The 17,510-nt window shown below is 43.0% G+C and overlaps 1 protein-coding gene across 1 annotated transcript in view; it reads left to right on the forward strand.

Annotated features, from left to right (window-relative positions):
- Positions 1-17,510, forward strand: part of tg (thyroglobulin) — a 348,151-nt gene that overhangs the window by 286,070 nt on the left and 44,571 nt on the right. The gene's annotated exons all lie outside the window — the stretch shown is intronic.

Genomic DNA, 17,510 nt, shown 5'->3' on the forward strand with positions numbered 1-17,510 from the left:
AGGATCCTAAAAGGCAGTGTTTGAATGTCTTTCATTTTCATTGCTTCCTGAGGTTGAACTATGTCACAGTGACATAAAAAGAGGGTCATTGGGGAGCCCTCAATTTCTTAATCGAACACAGAGCAAAATTCACCCAATCTGTTCATTGCAAAATTTATCATTGCACTATTTCAAGTAATATAGAAACATAGAAACATAGAAAATAGGTGCAGGAGTAGGCCATTTGGCCCTTCGAGCCTGCACCGCCATTTATTATGATCATGGCTGATCATCCAACTCAGAACCCAGCCTTCCCTCCATACCCCCTGACCCCTGTAGCCACAAGGGCCATATCTAACTTCCTTTTAAACATAGCTAATGAACTGGCCTCAACAGTTTGCTGTGGCAGAGAATTCCACAGATTCACCACTCTCTGTGTGAAGAAGTTTTTCCTAACCTCGGTCCTAAAAGGCTTCCCCTCTATCCTCAAACTGTGACCCCTCGTTCTAGACCTCCCCAACATCGGGAACAATCTTCCCGCATCTAGCCTGTCCAATCCCTTTAGGATCTTATACGTTTCAATCAGATCCCCCCTCAATCTTCTAAATTCCAACGAGTACAAGCCCAGTTCATCCAGTCTTTCTTCATATGAAAGTCCTGCCATCCCAGGAATCAATCTGGTGAACCTTCTTTGTACTCCCTCTATGGCAAGGATGTCTTTCCTCAGATTAGGGGACCAAAACTGCACACAATACTGCAGGTGTGGTCTCACCAAGGCCTTGTACAACTGCAGTAGTACCTCCCTGCACCTGTACTCGAATCCTCTTGCTATAAATGCCAGCATACCGTTCGCCTTTTTCACCGCCTGCTGTACCTGCATGCCCACTTTCAATGACTGGTGTATAACGATGCTCTGTCCTCTTACTCACTCAAAACTCCACCAAAGGAAAATGAAATGGTCATTTTTGCTAGAGACACAAGAGGCTGCAGATGGTGGAATCTGAAGCAAGGATAAACTGCTGGAGAAACTCAGCCGGTCAGTTAACATCAGTGGAAAGAAATGGATATTTGGTGTTTCAGGTCAAGACCCTTCATCTGGACCCTAACCAGCCCTTCCAAGTTTGTCAGACATTCACATACACCTCCTCCAATCTTGTTTATATATTTGGTGCATTGATATGGCCTCCTCTATATCAATGAACAAATGCAGACTAGGCATACTAAGTACCTGCACTCTGTCCATCATGGCCATCTGAAATTCCTCATTTTAAGTTATTTTAATTCCCCTCCCCATCCCCACAGAGACTTGTCTGTCTTCAGCCTCCTCCCTCTCTCACGACCTGATCTGCCCAGCGCCCTACACCCTGTTTCTTTCCCGGTCTCCACCCACTCTATCGGCTGATAAATCACACATTCTATCCACTGGATCCCTTTCTACTGTCCGTATCCTCCCACTCCACTTTCCTTATTTGGTTCCATGTTCCACCTTCGTATCTATTAGAGTCCATCACCTACAGCCCTTCCTTGTCTCCACCTATCAACTCTCAGTCTCTGTTGCTATTTCCATTCTTTTCTCCTCCATCTGGCTATCACCTCTCATCATGTGGATCAACCTATCATTTGCCAGCTCTTGCTTCACCCTTTCCTGTCACTTATTTTTTATTGGCTATCTCCCCTGTACTGTTCAATCCAGATGAAACATTTCTATCTGAAACGTCAACTGCCCATTTCTCCACACACATGTTGCCTGACCCATTGAGTTCCTCCAGCAGTTCCCAGCTGCTATGCTCAAAAAGTGAAGTTTTGAAATTTACTTCCATGGTATCGTTGATAGGCCACACCTGCCTTTTTACCTCCATATTAGTAAAAGTACATGAAGTAGAAGCACATGTGAGGGTATAGAAATTATTTACAGGGATGATCTCAGAGACTACAGCTGAAAACTTTGAAATAATGCAACTTTTCCCTTCAGTAAAGGCATCAGTTAGTTTTCAAAGCTGTTAAATACAGGGAGAATGTTTCTTCATGGGAGATTCAGAGTTAGTGGCTCTTAGTGCAATCAAATTATATACCATGTTTGGGAACAGAGGATTTTTTAATGCAGATAATTGTAAATTTAAAAAGGTTTATATTTAAATATTTTGTGGTTCCCGAGAATTTGCAAAAAGAAGAAGTTTGAATATCTGTGCTGTGGAATCAGTAGATCTATGCCAGAAAATCTACAGGAAGAGCTTTTTTCTTGCCAGGTTTTTCCAGGAATTGAGTTTGCCTGCAAGCGTCACCTCACCTGAAAATCTAGATCACAGGTCCAGGACAATACAGTGTGTTTGCCAACAGGTTATTTCAGGCCAAAATCACATCATGATCGACACAATGCTGGCCAAGTCTTTTCAGCAGGGATCTGAGTGTGGAACTAATTTAAAGACTCAGATGCACCCAACATTAAGTGCTGTGCTTAAACTCATCACAGATGTATTTAAAACCTCTGAAACTTCTAAAACTGAAATTACTTATTTTTATGAACCTATATGACATGTATGATTGCATTTATTTTTAGCTGTGCTGGGATCAGGTCATTGCTCATAGAATGTAAGCTTACGATACTTGACCCATTTTAGCATCCGGTGTTAAGTGAGATCAAGTTTATTGTCAAGTGCTCAGATAGGGCGAGAGACAAGTATAATGGAAAACTTGCTTGCAGCAGTTTCATAGGCATGTAGACAACATATAAATTATACATATATTGTACAAGACAGTGAAGAGGGGGAGAAAAAGACTGAGAAAGAAAGAACTTTGTGGAAAAAAGACACAATCAGAGACAAGTCCATTGTAGTTCAAAAGGAGAACTATAATGTTCCATTGCTGAGACAAGGATAGGGTTGTGCAGGTCAATTCTAGAACCTGAGAGTTGTAGGAAAGTAGCTGTTCCTGAGCCTAGTGGTGTGGGACTATAGCTCCCGGCTGAGGGTAACAGTGAGAAGCAGGTATTACCCTAGATGGCACCGATGCTTGATGATAGATGCCACCTTCTTGAGGCCGCATCACCTGTAGATTCTGTGAAAGGCGGGGGAGAGCTGTGATGGACTCGTCTCTGCAGTCTCTTGTGTTTATAACATATAGGAGCAGAATCAGACCTGTCAGCACATTGAGTCTGCTCCACTTTTCCATCATGGCAGACCTCTAAACCAGGGGTCTCCAACCTGGTTTTTGCTTAATAGTATTGGTCCACAGCATAAAAAAAGTTTGGAAATCCTTGCTCCAAACCCCTTTCTCCTGCCTTCTCTGCATAACACTTCACACTCTTACAAATCAAAAACCTATTAACCTCCACTTTAAATGTATTCAATGATTTGGCCTCAACAAATGTTTGTGGCAATTATTCCACTGATTCACTACCCTCTGGCTAAAAATAATTCTCCTCATCTCTGTTTTAAAGGGACATCCTTCTATTCTGAGGTTGTGCTCTCTGATCCGAGACTCCCCCACTATAGGAAATATCTTCTCCAAATCCACTCTATTTAGCCTTTTCTATATTTGATAGTTTTCAATGAGATCCCCCCCTCATTCTTATAAACTCGTGTGCATTGAAATTGCTATTCTACAACCATGATGCAACAAGTCAGGATACTTTCAACACTCAAGTTCAATTTTATTTTTAAGCTTATTTATCTATTAAGCTACCACACGGAGTAGACTCTTCTGGCCCTTCGAGCCACACTAACCAGTAATCCCTGATTTAATCTGAGCCTAATCACAGGACAATTTATGTTGATTAATTAAGCTACCAACTGGTATGTCTGTGGACTGTGGGAGGGAACTGGAGCTCCCGGAGGGAAACCATGCGGTCACGGGGAGAACGTACAGATTCCTTACAGGCAGCAGTGGGAATTGAACCTGGTTCGCTGGCACTGCAAAGCATTGTGCTAACCTCTACACTACCATGCCGCCCCAAAGTACAGGTTATTGTCATATGCATAAGTGCACGCATGCACAGTTGCGATGAAAACTGTACTTGCAGCAGCATCACATGCACAAGGCATGATTTAATCAACATTCACAATAAAACCATAAGTTTAAATATGAATTGTACATGATTTTTACAAGAAAAAATGCAACTAAAACAAAACATTTTAGTGCAAAGAGATCAAAGCGGTCACAGTGCTGCCAAACTTTAATGAATAGGATTGTATCAGCTGGTTCAAGAACTGAATGGTTGAAGGAAAGATTGGAGCCTGGTGATGTGGGACAGGCTTCTGTATTTCCTGTCTGATGGTAGTTATGAAAACTGTGCACCTGTGAGAGTTTGTCAGAATATTTAGCGACATAGCAATTTTCCTTAAGTTTCTAAGAAAGCAGAGGTGCTAGTGCGCCTTCTCCGTGATTACCTCTACGTGCTGGGCTACTTCATTCAAGGTATTAACTCCCAGGAATTTGGAACTGCTTATTTCACCCCACCGCACCCAGTTGATATTGGTAACCATCACATCTTCCAACGTAGAGCGGTTCTTTCTACTTTGATTAACTGTGTGAAAACTATTTTGGACCCGAAGAGTCTCCCTGAGGAAACACGTGCATAAGAACAACATTCCTACAGAATGGCTACAAGGTGAAGGAAATCAATCGGTTGCTCAAAAGGGCTGACAGAAAAATCGGGAACCCTAACAACGAAGAGGAACCCATTGCTACCACCTGTCTTCCTTATATTTCCATGGTTTCAGGAAGGATCACCAGGAATACTAGATTAATACCATCCACAAACCTGTAAGGAAGCTCAAGTCACAATTTATGGGGGGGGAGTGTCAAAGATGACCTGGGGCCTCAAGTCAGCTGGTGTTTACAGGATTCCCTGTGAATGTGGAGCAGCATATATTGGCCTGATGGGATGCACAGTGGAAACTCGCATCAAGGAGCACAAAGGTGTATCCATTTGGGTTACCTGGAGAAATCGGTGGTAGCAGAACACTGCATTTGCAGTAGCCATAGGATTGACTTCACAGGTGCAAAACTACTGTGCTGTGCCAACGGCTTTTGGGACCACTTGGTAAAGGAAACTATTGAAATAAAATTAGAGGAAAAGAATTTTAACAAAGACGAAGGTCTCGCTCTGATTAAGAACTGAAATTCGATTGTAAACAAGGTGGGAGAGCAACAATCTGATTGGATGAGGACTAACCAGTCAGGAGGGCTGGACTACGGGTGTATAAATACCACTGGGCTAGACATACCCAGGCATCATCCGTGAAGATGATGGCAGAGTTAGTCATCGAATCATTGGTTATAATTGATACCTGTACAAAACCCGAGAAGAGTTTATTTAACAGTGGTTTCATTGGTGAATTTATACATGGTATAAAGTTGATGATGTAATAATAAAAAATTTGAAAAGTTAGGTGGGAGAAACTGCTTTGAGCGTGAGCAATGCTAATCGCTAGAGGACTTGTAATTGCCAAAAGGAGAGACTTACTTTTACTACATAAGTTCTGAGAATTCAGAACACATTGCTGCAAGGTGTTGTGAACCATTCATCAACAAGGAATGAGACATACCCTTGAAAAGGAAACACTTGCAGAATTATTTGTCAAGAGTAAATTAATAGAACTAGTTGGCAGCTATTTCAGAGAAGAGGAAAGGTTTAGTGTACCTACTCCCTCTTGCCTCAGCAACAGGCTCTTCAGACCACAACACCTGTGCCAAACGCCACGCCCTCCATTCCTTGCCTGTTCATGTGTCTGGCATATAGATAGTCTAAATGCATCTTTAAAACCTTGCTGTTGTATCTGCTGCCTCCTAATTCTCTGGCAGCTGGCTATGACACCTACCACTCTCAATGCAAAAACTTGCCTCTTAAATCTCTATTAAGCTTTCCCCTTCTTACCTTAAACCTGTACCCTCGAGTATTTGACATTTCCATCCTGGGAAGCAGACTCCACACTATCTATCCTATCTGTATCCCTCGTCAGTTGATATTATCAGTTTTAATGATAAATACAAAGACACCAGGATTCTTTGTTGCCTCCTGGATGCTACAGTCCATGATGTATCGGAGCGGCTACAGGATATTCTCAAGGGGGAGTGGGAACAGCCAAAGGTCATGGTGCATATTAGCACCAATGACATAGGTAGTAAAGGGGAAGAGGTCCTATGCAGTTAGGGAAGAGGCTGAAGAGAAGGATCTCCAAGCTAGTAATCTTTGATTACTCCCTGTGCCCCAGGCTAGTGCAGGTAGGAGTGGGACAATAGCACGGATAAGTGAGTGGCTGAGGAGATGGTGCAGGGGACAGGGTTTCAAGTTCTTGGATCATTAGAACCTTTTCTGGGGAGGGGGTGGCCTATTCAAGAGGGACAGTTTGCACCAGAACCGGAGGGGAATCAATATCCTGGCCAAGAGGTTTGCTGATGCTACTTGGGAGAGTTCAAACTGGTTTCGCAGAGGGCTGTGAATTGGAACCCCAGGTCAGCAAGGGAAGGATTGGACCAGAAAGTAGATGTCAGGGAATCATCTGCAGCTCAACATCAGTAAGACAAAGGAGATGGTGATGTGCTTTAGGAAGGATAAGCTTTCACTGCTCCCTGTTACTATTGATGGTGAGGATGTGGGGGTGGCGGGGACCTACAAATACCAGGGATTACACATGGATGACAGACTTGAGTGACACACTAATGCAGAGTGCTATATGAGGTCATTCTTACCCTCAGCCATTAGGCTCTATGATGAGTCAATTTATGGCCAGGGAAGTGATGATCCCCCACCTGTTAGTCTGTCTATGGTAATTTACTTTTTATTACTTCTCTTGTAATATCTGTGTATCTCTGTACTTGTAATGTTACTAAGACACTGTAATTTCCTTTGGGATCAATAAAATATCTATCTATTGAAACTGGAACCTCCTTAGTGCAAGGGGTTTAAATGTGGCTTAATTTCTTCAATGTATCCAGGAAGGTTTCTTCAATCAATATGTGGACAGTCCAATGAGAGGAGAGGTCATACTGGACCTGGCGTTGGATAATGAGCCTGGCCAGGTGACAGATCTTTCAGTCGGTGAACAGTTAGGGAAAAGTTATCATAATTCCTTAACTTTCAGGATAGTTATAGATAAGGATAGGTATGGTCCTTGTGGGAGAGTTTTAAATTGGAGTAAGGCAAATTATGAGGGAATTAGGCAGAAACAAAGAAGCTTTAATTAAGAGCACCTTTTCTCTGGCAAGTCCAAATCAGACACGTGGAAAATGCTTAAAGATCAATTGTACAGAGTACATACAGCTAAGTTATGACCCGGTTAAAAGGAAGGATGGGGATGGAAAGCTAAGAGAACCTTGAATGTCCAGAGAGGGGATGAGTTCAGTCAAGAAGAAAGAGAAAAAGTATGTAAAGCTTTGGAAGTACCGATCAACTGAAGCACATGAGAGTATAAAGAAGCCAGAAAAAAAACTAAAAGATGGAATTTGAAATGCCAGGAGGGGCCATGAAAACTCCTTGGCGAGTAAGCTTAAGGCGAATCCCAAAGCATTCTGTACATACATCAAGATTGATGGGGTAACTAGGGAGAGGCTGGGACCACTTAAGAATAAAGGGGGAAACATTTGGCTTGGATGTGGAGAGTGTGAGTGAGGTACTTAATGAGTACTTTGTTTCAGTATTTACCAAGGAAATGGATATGGAGGACCAGGAGATCACTGCTGAGTGTATAAATACATAATGACATTTAGAGGTCAAAGAGGAAGTGTTGGGCCTCCTAATGAGTATTAAAGTCCCCAGGACCTCATGGGATTTACCCCAGGTTACTGAGAGAGGCAAGAGATGAGAGAGGACTACCTTCAAGTCATCTCGAGCCACAGGCGTGGTCCTGGAGGACTAGTAAGTAATTAATGTTGTACTTTTATTTAAGAAGGGAACAAGGGAAAATCCTGGGAACTATAGACCAGTAAGTTTTACATCAGTTGTAGGGGAATTGCTGGAGACAATCCTTAGGGATAGGATATATAGGCATTTGGAAACCCGTGGGCTAATTAGGAAGAGTCAGCATGGCTTTGTGTGCGGCAGGTTGTGCCTTACCAACTTGATAGAGTTTGTTTGAAAAGGTGACGAGAGATGGATGAAGGTAGGGCAGTGGATGTTGTCTACATGGATTTTAGTTAAGCATTTGACTAAGTCCCTTATGGGAGGTGAATTCAGAAGATTAAGGTACATAGGATCCACGGCAAAACGGCTGTTTGGATTCAGAACTGGCTTGAGCATAGAAAACAGGGTGGTGGTTGAAGCAATTTATTTGAGCTGGAGATCTGTAATCAATCGTCCACAAGGATCTGTGCTGGGGTCTCTGCTGTCTGTGATATATATAAATGACCTGGATGAAAATGTAGATGGGTAGGTTAGTAAGTTTGCAGACTGATAGCAAGATTGGTGGAGTTATGTATGGTTTACAAGACTGACAAAGAATACAGCATGATATGGATCAGTTCCAGATTTGGGCAAAGAAATGGCAGATGGCGTTTAACCCAGATAAATCTGAAGTATTGCACCATGGTAGGGCAAATGCAAGGAGACACTACACTGTTAAGGAGAATATCCTTAACAGTGTCTCTGAGCAGAGAGATCTTGGGATCCTTCAAAGCAGCTATCCAGGTTGATAAGGTGGTTAAGGCGGCTTATGGAATGCTTGCTTTTATTAGTCAAGGCATTGAGTTCAAAAGTCAAGAGGTTATGGTGCAACTTTATAAAACTCTGGTTAGGCCACATCTGAAATATTGCATACAGATCTGGTCACCCCACTTTAGGAAGGATGTTGAGGCTTTGGAGAGGGTGCAGAAGAGGTTTACCAGGATGCTGCCTGGTTTAGAGGGCATGTGCTTTCATAAGCAGGTTGAACAAACTTGGGTTGTTTGCACTGGAGGATGAGGGGAGATCTGACAGCGGTTTTCAATGTTATGAGAGGCATAGATAGTGGACAGAGAGCATCTGTTTCCCAGGGTTGAAAAGTCTAATATTAGAGGGCATACATTGAAGGTGAGAGGGGGCAGATTCAAGGGGGATGTGAGGGGTAAGTTTTTTTTTACTGGGAAAATCATGGATGTCTGGAATGCACTGTCTAGTATGGAGGTAGAGGAAAATACACTGGAGGCTTTTAAGAGACGTTTAGATAAGCACATGGATGTAAGGAAGATGGAAGGATATGGGTGTGATGTACGTAGGAGGGATTAGTGTTTGGGTGTTTTAGATTTTCTTTTCAGCTGATTCGGCACATCATTGTGGGATGAATGGCCGATTCCTGTGCTGTACTGTCCTGTATTCTATGATGTTAAGTTTCTGATTTTTTTTTGGTGGGGGGTGAATTTTCTTGACATCATATTCTGCTAATAGTTGCTTAAGATTGTGAAGCTGTCACTAACCAAAGAGACCAAAGGACTAGTAGATCAGGTTGGCTTTTCTTGGTTCCTGGAAAGACACGGGCTGTGTGGGGTTTTAAATTTTAATTCTGTGGATCATTAATGCAAGTCTCTGATTTGCTAGAATAGCAACTATTAGTGGTTTATTAGCTGAGAAGGAATGGAAACAAAATAAAAATCCTTACAAAGTTGCAGTACAGTAAACAAAACAATTTTCCACTTGGAAGCAAGTATGATATCATAGAAATTTTCCCCATTCCTGGCTTTAGCTTGCATGGTACTCAGGCAAAGTGATGATTAATTAGTGTTTCCAAATATAAGTGACATGCACAGCATGAATGTTGTAAACACTGGAATACTGTCAGTATCAAACAACTACAGTCATCAGGGTTTGATAAAACCCTTCTGCCTTCCAACAAACGATCCTGACATATGTATGCCTTAAACTTACCTCAAGCTTAAAGAAAGCTACAGATTTCCAAAATGTTTTACAAATTATGCATAAATGAAATGAGTGGTGTTATTCAGGTGCCACTTTAGACACAGTAGAATCATGAACTTAAATTAGAAAATTTAGTACCATAGCGAGATCCCAGGTTTAACATAATAAGCAGAATGACTACCACCTTATGGGCTGTCATCTGATCAATTTGCCTTTATTTAGATAGTCCCATATTTTAGGCCTCTTTACAAATTTATCACTGTGGATGCCATACCCTACCACACTTATTCGGTCCATCTCTCAGTATCACACAGCTAAAAGTTTATTGATTTTTGTTAGCACATGGACTGCATTGCTTCCAGAAAAAAGCCTTTCCAAAGGGTAATAAGGAAAGGTCAATAGATAAGGGAACATCTGATGTTTAACAGTAACACATAACGTACATGGGCTGTAGAAGGTGCTGTGCTGAAGTTTCTGCAAAGTTGAAATGGGGCTGCCTTTCTCATTTCCAGCAGATAACTCAGTGTTTCATGAACACTAGCATGGACAGAAAATTGGTTGACTGGCAGGAGGCAGTGTGTCAGAATAAAGGGGGGGGGGGCGATGCTGCTGGTATCTAATGGTGTTCCACAGGGGTTGGTTTTGGGATCACTTCTTTTCACGTCTATTTTAATGCGTGGAGTATCATGAATAAAGCGGATGAGCTTAGAGCATGGAGCAGCACTTGGAGCTATGATGTTGTGTCAATTACAGAGACTTGGATGGTGCAGGGGTAGGAATGGCTACTTCAAGTGCCAGGCATTAGATGCTTTAGAAAGGACAGGGAGGGAGGCAAAAGAGATGGGTGCGTGGCACTGGTGATCAGAGAAGGTGTCACGGCTGCAGAAAAGGAGGAAGTCATGGAAGGGTTGTCTACAGAGTCTCTGTGGGTGGAAGTTAGGAATAGGAAGGGGTCAATAAGTCTACTGGGTGTTTTTATAGACCACCCTATAGTAACAGGGACATCAAGGAGCAGATAGGGAGACAGATTCTGGAAAGTAGTAATAATAACAGGGTTGTTGTGGTGGGAGATTTTAATTTCCCAAATATTGATTGGCAGCTCTTAAGACTGAGGGGTTTAGATGGGGTAGGGTTTGTTAGGTGTGTTCAGGAAGGTTTCTTGTCACAATATGTAGATATGCCTACAAGAGGAGAGGCTGTACTTGATCTGGTATTGGGAAATGAACCTGGTCAGGTGTCAGGACTCTCAGTGGGAGAGCATTTTGGAGATAGTGATCACAATTCTATCTCCTTTACCATAGCATTGGAGAGAGATGAGAACAGACAAGTTAGGGAAATGTTTAATTGGAGTAAGGGGAACTATGAGGCTATCAGGCAGGAACTTGGAAGCATAAATTGGAAACAGGTGTTCTCAGGGAAACGTACTGAAGAAATGTGGCAAATGTTCAGGGGATATATGCGTGGGGTTCTGAGTAGGTATGTTCCAATGAGACCTGGAAAGGATGGTAGGGTACAAGATCAATGCTGCAGAAAGGCTGTTGTAAATCTAGTCAAGAAGAAAAGAGCTTACGAGAGGTACAAAAAACTAGGTAACGATAGGAATCTAGAAGATTATAAGGATAGCAGGAAGGAGCTTGAGAATGAAATTAGGAGAGCCAGAAGGGGCCATGGGAAGGCCTTGGTGATCAGGATTAAGGAAAACCCCAAGGCATTCCACAAATGTGTGAAGAGCAAGAGAATAAGATGTGAGAGAATAGGACCAATCAAGTGTGACAGTGGAAAAGTGTGTATGGAACAGAAGGAAATAGTGGAAGTCCTTAATGAATACTTGGCTTCAGTATTCACTACATAAAAGGATCTTAGTGATTGTAGGATGACTTGCAGTGGACTGAAAAGCTTGGGAATGTAGATATTAAGAAAGAGGATGTGTTGGAGCTTTTGGAAAGCATCAAGTTGGATAAGTCACTGGGACCGGACGGGATGTACCCTAGGCTACTGTGGGAAGTGAGGGAGGAGATTGTGGAGCCTCTGGCAATGATCTTTGCATCATCACTGGGGACAGGAGAGGTTCTGGATGATTGAAGGGTTGCAGATGTTGCTCCCTTATTCAAGAAAGGAAGAAGAGATAGCCCAGGAAATTATAATCCAGTGAGTCTTACTTCAGTGGTTGGTATGTTGATGGAGAAGATCCTGAGAGGCAGGATTTATGAACATTTGGAGAGGCATAATGACTAGGAATATTCAGCATGGCTTTGTCAAACGCAGGTCGTGCCTTATGAGCCTGATTGAATTTTTTGAGAATGTGACTAAGCATATTGATGAAGGTAGAGTAGTAGATGTAGTGTATATGGATTTTACCAAGGTATTTGATAAGGTACCCCATGCAAGGCTTCTTGAGAAAGTAAGAAGGCATGGGATCCAAGGGGGCATTGCTTTGTGTATCCAGAACTGGCTTGCCCACAGAAGGCAAAAAGTGGTTGTAGACGGGTCATATTCTGCATGGAGACCGGTGACCAGCGGTGTGCCACAGGGATCTGTCTGGGACCCCTACTCTTTGTGAATTTTATAAAGGACCTGGATGAGGAAGTGGAGGGATGGGTTAGTAAATTTGCTGATGACACAAAGGTTGGGGATGTTGTGGATAGTGTGGAGGGCTGTCAGAGGTTACAACGGGACAGTGATAGGATGCAAAACTGGGCTGAGAAGTGGCAGATGGAGTTCAACCCAGATAAATGTGAGATGGTTCATGGCAGAATATAGTATTAATGGTAAGACTCTTGGCAGTGTGGAGGATCAGATGGATCTTTGGGTCCGAGTCCATAGGACACTCAAAGCTGCAATGCAGGTTGACTCCATAGTTAAGAAGGCATATGGTGCATTGGCTTTCATCAGTCATGGGATTGAGTTTAAGAGCCGAGAGGTAATGTTGCAGCTATATACGACCCTGGAGTACTGTGCTCAATTCTGGTCGCATCACTATAGGAAGGACGTGGAAGGGTGCAGAGGAAATTTACAAAGATGTTGCCTGGATTGGGAAGCATGCCTTATGAGAATAGGTTGAGTGAACTTGGCCTTTTCTCCTTGGAGCGACAGAGGATGAGAGGTGACTTGATAGAGATGTACAAGATAATGAGAGGCATTGATCGTGTGCATAGTCAGAGGCTTTTCCCCAGGGCTGAAATGTCCAGCATAAGAGGGCATAGTTTTAAGGTGCTTGGAAGTTGGTACAGAGGAGATAACAGGGGTAAGTTTTTTATGCAGAGAGTGGTGAGTGCGTGGAACGGGCTGCCGGCGGCGGTGGTGGAGGCAGAAACGATAGGGTCTTTTAAGAGACTCCTGGATGGCTACATGGAGCTTAGAAAAATAGAGAGCTATGGGTAAAGCCTAGGTAGTTCTGAGGTCGGGACATGTTCGGCACAGCTTTGTGGGCCGAAGGGCCTGTATTGTACTGTATGTTTTCTATGTTTCTATGTCAATGATTTGCTTGATGAAATTGATGGCTGCAGAGTCATAAAAAAAAAGCACAGAAACAGGTCCTTCAGCCCATCTAGTCCGTGCTGAACCATTTAAACTGCCTACTCCTGTCAACCTGCAACATCTCTTCATGCCTTGACTAATCAGGAATTTACCCTTAAATATACTCAACAACTTGGCCTCCACGGCTGCCTAAGGCAACAAATTCCACAAATTAGATGAAGTCCTACCTGGCTAAGTGCTTTTAATGGTTGTGTTTATATGGGTTTGCGATTGTGAATTTACTCGATGGCTGCAACTTGGAAATGCTATTGACGAAGAGCTGAGAAGTTGCTGCCCAGTACATAAACATTTTTTTTCTGAACTTGAACAAAACAGTTCAATTCTAGAAGCAAATTGAGAGGGTTTTCCCTTGACATCAAAGGAGAATTTAGCCATGTGTGAAATCATGAAGGGTAAAGTCAGTTAAAACCAGAATGACAATTCTCCACTGCGGAGGCACAGGGGCATCAATCTCCTCCAAAATCTCAAAGATTTATAGATTTTTAGATTAATTGTCCACTATAAATTATCCCTACTGTGTAGTCAAGTACCAGAATCTGGGAGGATTTGAAAGGACTGAGTGGAAAATAAAATGAGATCAGTGTAAGTGTGTGCTTTGTGGACTCAAAGGACTGTTTCTATGCTCAATGACTCTATAACATAGTCAGATAAAGAACAATGGCTGTGATCATTGGATGTTATTCACTTTGATCCAGGCTATTGCTACAAGACTCTCTCCATTATAAGTGGGATTCGCTGACTACTGACTACATAGTGCTTCAATTCAATCACAGCTCTCCAGATTGTGTCATCATAATTTGTCCAAGATCTGGTTAAAACCCAGACATAAATTGCTAAGCGGTAATTCCATTCGCACTTTATGCAGTGGTAGCGAAATGGCTGCAGAGTGTAACATGTGTCATAGTACCTTGCTAAATTTTCTTGTTTATCATCTTCCAATCCTGCAGCTTCTGCTATTAATAAGCGTATGAGTGTCAGGGACCCAGAAATTCCAAGTTCAATCCAAATCATCTTGAGCTGGAAACTGATCATTCTTATTTCATAGTCATTGGGTCAAAATCCAAGAACTCTCTTCTCAACGCCACTATCCGAAAGCACAACTAATAAATTGCATTAAATCCGCTCACTGTCCATTACCTCACAGGCACACTGATGGATGGGCGACAACCAGTGAGCTTTGCTGATAATGCCATCATGTTCTTTCTAGGAAACACTTCAGTGAAATGAGAACTGGAAAACAGGCACATGAAAAAGTTTACAGCAGAAAAGCTACCAGAATGACATCTGTTTATGAGAATTGTTATAGCTGTACTTAGAATAGCTATTTCCTGTGGTTCACTTGTCAAAAATAAAATCAGTTTCACTTTTTACAGACCAAAGCTTATTATCATTATAGAAAAGATTGGTATCACTTGGTTATTAATTCCATTACATCATTTCCTCAGTGTAAATTTGTTCAAAGTTCAAAATAAATTTATTATCAAAGTACATATATGTCACCATATACAACCCTGAGACTCATTTCCTTGTGGCATCCACAGTAAATCCAAGAAACACAATAGAACAAATGAAAGACCACACTCAATAGGACAAAAGTGCAAAAGACAATAAGCTGTGCAAATAAAATAAATAAAAATAAATAAGCAGTAAATATTGAGAACATGAGCTGAAGCGTCCTTAAAAGTGAGTTCATAGGTTGTGGGAACATTTCAGTGATGGAGCATGAAGTTATCCTTTCTGGTACAAAAGTCTGATAGTTGAGGGGTAATAACTATTCCCGAACCTGGTCGTGTGAGGCCCGAGACTCATGTACCCTCTTCCTGATGGCAGCAGCGAGAAGAGAGACGTGGGTGGGAGGGGTCCGTTATGATAGATGCTGCTTTCCTGTGACAACACAATTTGTAGATGTAAATGTGAAGAAGGCTTTACCCGTGATGGACTGATCTGTATCCATTATTTTTTTGTGGAATTTTCTATTCAAGGGCATTGGTGTTTCCATACTACGCTGTGATGCAGGCAGTCAATAGAAACACACATCTATAGAAGTTCGTCAAAGTTTTAGATGTCATGCTGATTTTTGCAAACTTCTAAGGAATTAGAGGCACTGCTGTGCTTTCTTTGTAATAGCACTTGCGTCCTGGGTCCAGGCCAAGTCCTTTAAAATAATAACACCGAGGAACTTAAAGTTGCTGACCCTCCTCATCTCTGATCCCCTGATGAGGACTGGCTCATGGACCTCCATTTTCTTCTTTCTGAAGTCAATAATCAGCTCCTTGATCTTGCTGATATTGAGTGAGAGGCTGTTGTTATGGGACCACTCAGCTAGATTTTTAATCTCCCTCCTATATGCTGATTCATCACCATCTTTGATTTGGCCAATGACAGTGGTGTCAACGGCAAACAAATATGGCATTGGAGCTTCATAATAAGTATAAAGAGAGAACGGGTAAGCACAACACCTTGTGGTGCATCTGTACTGATGGAGATTGTGGAGGAGATGTTGTTGCCAACACAAACTGACTGGGGTCTGCCATTGAGGAAATTGAAGATCTGATTGCACAAGGAGATACTGAAGCCGAGGTCTTGAAGCTTATTGATTAGCTTTGAGGAGATGATAGTATTGAATGTCAAGCTGTAGTTAATGAAGGGCATCCTGATGTTTTTCATCTTTACTGTCCAGGTGTTCCAGGGTTGAGTGAAGAGCCAATGAAATGGCTTCTGCTGTGAATGTGTTGCGATGATTGGCAAAATGGAGCATATCCAAGCTGACTTTCAGTCAGGAATTGTATGTTTCATCACCGATCTATGAAAGCATTTCATTACAATGTATGTAAGTGTGACTGGGTGATGGTTATTGAGGCAGGTTACCATGGGCACCGACATAACTGAAACCTGCTTGAAGCAGGGGCGTACATCAGACAGCCAAAGTTAAAGATATTGGTGAACACTTCAGCCAGTTGATCAGTGTAGGTCTTTAGTACTTGACCAGGTACCCCATCTGGGCCAGATGCTTCCATTGGGCTCACCCTGCTGATGGTTGGTCTCACTCCAACCTCAGAGACTGAAATTACAGGGTCATCAGGAGCTGTGGAAGCTCATGAATGTTTATGTCAGTTGAGTTCATCCCATTTAATGTTACTAAATTTTGCAGAATTCATCATGGCTTGGCTTCGCAAATGAAGAATTAGGAAGGGGGCTGCCCACATCTTCTGCAGGCTCGCTGGTGGCTGACGAGGGCAATATGGGACAGTCAGGTCTGGCCACAGTGGCTGCAAGGGAAATTCTGTTCTGTGTTTGGTACTGCTGTGTCATGGTTCTTCCTCCTTCTCCTTTTGTCCTCGATGCCAGCCCTGCGTGTGTTCTCGAAGGAGGAGACAGACTGGTGAATAGTGTGTCACCAGACCTTGCGATTCGAGGCTAGATTAGACCACTGGCGATGGTCAATGTGACAGGCACCAAGGGATTTCTTCAGAGAGTCCTTGTACCTCTTCTTCGGTGCCCCTCTGTCACGGTGGCTAGTGGAGAGTTCACCATACAGCACAGTCTTGGGCAGGCGATGATCCTCCATCCTGGAGACGTGCCCTACCCAGCCCAGCTGTGTCTTCAACAGCATGGCCTTGATGCTGGTGACCTCCGCCTGTTCGAGGACTTCAATGTTGGTGTCGAAGTCACTCCAGTGGATGTTAAGGATGGTGCGGAGGCAGCGCTGGTGGAAACGCTCAAGGAATCGTAGGTGGTGACGGTAGGTGACCCACGACTCGGAGCTGTACAGGAGGCTGGTCAGTACAACGGCTCTGTACACGCTGATCTTTGGGACTTTCTTCAAATGCTTGTTGTTCCAGACTCTTTTGTACAGCCTGCCAAATGTGCTGTTTGTCTTTGCCAGTCTGTTGTCAATCTCTGTGTTGATCTTGGCATCTGACGAGATGGTGCACCGCAGGTAGCTGAACTGGTGGACTGTCTTCAGCTCTACCTCACTGATGGTGATGCGGGGAGGGTGGTAATCTTCCTGAGGTGCGGGCTGATGGAAAACTTGTCTTCTTCAAGCTGACTTCCAGTCCTAAGAGCTCGGCAGCCTCTGCGAAGCAGGATGTTATGCGCTGCAGGGCTGTCTCTGTGTGGGCAACAAGGGCAGCATCATCGGCGAAGGGTAGCTCTCGGATGAGTT

Source organism: Mobula hypostoma, chromosome 1, assembly GCF_963921235.1.
Source record: "Mobula hypostoma chromosome 1, sMobHyp1.1, whole genome shotgun sequence".
Classification (NCBI taxonomy): Eukaryota; Metazoa; Chordata; class Chondrichthyes; order Myliobatiformes; family Myliobatidae; genus Mobula; species Mobula hypostoma.